Consider the following 3,709-nt stretch of genomic DNA (forward strand, 5'->3'; position numbering starts at 1 on the left):
TGAAAACTATTGTTTAGTTATGTGGAAAAGCAAGGGGTTTGCCATTTTAGCTGACTCTTTAAAAGGGGTAATGTAGAGGAGGCAAGGATATTGCCCATCAGGAGAGCAGAAAATGCTCTTCGGACTATGGATTGAGTCTCCCTGGTTTTTCTACGAAGTAAGTTTCAGACTGTACCTTAGTTGTAAACTGTTCACCATTCATAATGCATACAATGCATATAATGCGTTGTATATGTTCAAGACTCATGGTAGTTGAGCGTAGCAACAAAAGGCTAAAACACAGATTAACAAATGATAGTTTATCGCACTTCCTGCTCAAACTTTCTGACAATCATTTGTCACTTTGAGATATAGAACTACTTCAAAAGCTGCTGCGTGACCATCTTAATAATGATCTGATCTAATCCCCCCACTCCCAGCAGCTAACTCACAACATTTATTGATGAATGTAGTCACAAATCACCCTTTTTTATTAATCAAGCGGCTCTGCCTGGGTACAGGAGGCGGTGGAGGGTATTCTCCAGGTTTCCTGTTTTGTTTTGGGCATTTTTTTCTGGAGTTCTACTGCATTTATGCTGTTTCAGCTATGTGCTTTTTATTTATGTTTCTGCCAGCCTATCCTGCATTGACCTAGTTTCGGACAAATTCCCTTAGGGTTATATTGATATTATCTTGTCCTGATTATTGTTTTAAAGTAACAAAAACACGATGTAGTAGCTAGTGCTCATCCCCAATAGCTTTCTTTTAGGGAAATAAATACTGCACTGTTTTGGCTATTGAGGAAGCATGGAGTACAATCTGGATTTAAGACATCCAGTGTTTTCAATACATTTTCCCTTTTTAAAAATCTGAAGCTTAATGAAGGAAAAAACCCCATATTTTGCCATTTGGAATTTATTTTTTTAATGAACAGGTTAACAAATGCTAGGTTGATTGAATCTGACAGGGCCAACAAATTTTCAGTAGCTTTTAATAGCTTTCAAAGTAGTTTTATTTGATTTTTTTTTTTTTTTTTTTAAAGTCAGTTTTTAATTACATTTAAAGTTATATCTAACAAAATGTATTTTGGCATATAGTTGACATGCCTGCTGTTTGACAGCAAAGTTGCTGGGCACCACATTTGAAAATTCATAATAAGGAAAGTCCAGCTCTGTCTCTTCCAGGCTGCTATTTCAAATGGTTAGAAAGCATTTTAGATCTGTCTCTTTTAATGTGGAAAGAAAATATTTATAGATGAATACATGAAGGAAATTTTACTTCTGTATCAATTCAGGACTATTTAGAAAGCCCAAATTTAATTAAAAAAAAATACAGCTTTTTACAAGAAATGTGCAAGACGATGCAAACACAATAAACGTAGGCCAAAAGCTGCAAGTAATCCTTTCTGGGCAACTGTAAATGATTTTGGAAACTTGTTCTCTATTTCTTTATGCCACTCATTCACAGCTTCTGTGGGGAAATTAAATCTTGTACCTGGGGAAGAATGGGACTATTTTAAATTAGTAATTTTATTTTGTAAATGCATTTAGATCCAAATGCTGCATTTAGGATGACTGTCATGGCTGTCTGTTGTGTTTGCATTTGCTGTACTATGACTGCTGCAGCCCTACACTGAATGGAGTATAAATAGATCATACCTCCTGCACCCATGTTCTGTTTGAAATTTAAAAAAAAATGATCTCAGTATGTTTCCAAGTACATGAATGTATACTAAATATTAAGCAGCTTTTGTAGTTTGCTTATATTTTTTCTTCTACAATGTCTCTCTTCTGACAATGATAGTCCGGTAAACCCTATATTTCAGGGTAGTGGTTATGGGATTAGCCTAGGTGAGAATTCTTCTTGTGTTTTTGTTTTGTTTTTTAGGTTGGTATTTAATGTTTTTATTATGTCTACCTAAATTAAGTAAACTTTCTTTTCAAAAGAAGTTGGACTTATTATAGAAATATGAAATGTTGGGCTAATTTCCAGAGTTCCTTTCCCAACAAAGCTGTTGACTTATTTCCATTACTTCAGACTTTTTAAATATTAAAACTGCTCAAAAGAAGTGTATGAAAATTCTTAGTTCTAATGATGAGGTGAGTTATTCCAAGAGCTATTATTTAGAGTTAATTCATGCTTTTAAATGTAGGCTGAATGAACCATTGTGGAAAAGACTTACCAGAAGAGATGGGGAGGTGGCAGGATGCTGCGCCGGAAGCTGATTGTGGCAAAAGTAAAACCGTGGCAGCCAGAGCTGTTGCGGGAAATGATAAAAAGAAAAAAAAGGTGGCAGGGCTGGGAGTGGCTCCCGTGTCCACATGGGCACGCTTTATAAGAGCATGCTGGGGCTGATTGGTCGGCCGGATGCCCAGATCCGAAATAAAATACCTAGCAGAAGACAAGCCTGCGGGACTGGAAATAGAGTCCCCAACCGGCCTGGAAGGGCCAGAGCTCTTGAGCGGCCCCAGTGAGGTGACCTGGTAGGTATCCCAGAAAGGGGTCATGACAACAGTACAGGGCCAAGGAGGGCCCAAGGATCTACTTACAGGGTCAGCGTGGACCGAGGATGGTGGCAGTGACGAGTGGAGTATGGCAGGACCCAGCAGTGCCAGGATCCAGACGCAGGTGATGGACATCGGGTACCAAACCCGGGGAAGAGTTGCGCCAGGGGATAGGATGGTGCCGAAGCTGGACACCATGTAGGCAGAGAGAAGTGGGGCTGTAGGAGACGCTTGGCATAGAAGCATCACTATTAGCCTGTGGCCAGAGATCCCGAGAGACCAAGTGCCGAGAAGGTTCAGAACAACAACCTCGGTGACACAGGTGACAACATCGCAGTTGGTGTTAGGCAGGATGTAGGGGAGGCAGAGTCCCAGAAGAACAGCGGGAATGACCCAGGAAAGGTGCCAGGGGAGGTGGGCCAAACATAGTCCTCCCAATCCAAATATAAACATAATCAAAGACGTGGCAGGTGAGGCCCCTGGGGGACCAAACCAAAGTCACCCCAATAACCAGGCTGTTCAGCCCAAGGAGACAAACCCACACTCGTGACGCTTGGGAAAGACATGGGAAATTACAACCATTTTCATTTAAGTGTCATAACTAAAATGCAAATGAATATGCATTATTCTTCTACAGGACTCCAGAAATCATCTCATCTCAAACTCCCCCAAAACCCTAACACACTATGATTTTCTCATCTGTTTCTATAAGCCTATGACTTCCATCGCTTCCTTACTAAAGGCTAAGCTGTGCAAGGATGCTTTTCTGTTTAACGCTGATTGATGTAAGCTAGAAAGTTTTGTGGTTACTTGAAAAGGAAATGGCAGTTTCACATTAACAGGTTTTTTCCCTTATTTGCTTTATGGTTTTTGTATTTAGTGTAGAACATTTTCCAAATGACATTGAGAAAATGATCATTTTTATTTTTAAAATCTATATTTATATTCTGTTAATTGCAAGTTTCCGTCCTTGACAACTTTTCTCTTTGACTCTTATTCTTCCTATTCAGAAATGTTGCCAAACTGTTAGGGTCTTTATATAATAGCTTTTGTTCTCCCACTGGCAGCATTGACCTCCCTTGTTTTTTCAAAGATTTGTCAAGGAGGCCTGGATTGTTTTCACACATATATTCCTGGTCTTGGTCAACAAATATTTCCTACATCTAATTGCTGCTAAAATAAAAAGATGGGAGATTAGGTGGTTTTTAAATATGTAAATCAGTTGT

The sequence above is a fragment of the Crocodylus siamensis genome, chromosome 6 (genome assembly GCF_052110815.1).
Source record: "Crocodylus siamensis isolate JL-2025a chromosome 6, ASM5211081v1, whole genome shotgun sequence".
Classification (NCBI taxonomy): Eukaryota; Metazoa; Chordata; order Crocodylia; family Crocodylidae; genus Crocodylus; species Crocodylus siamensis.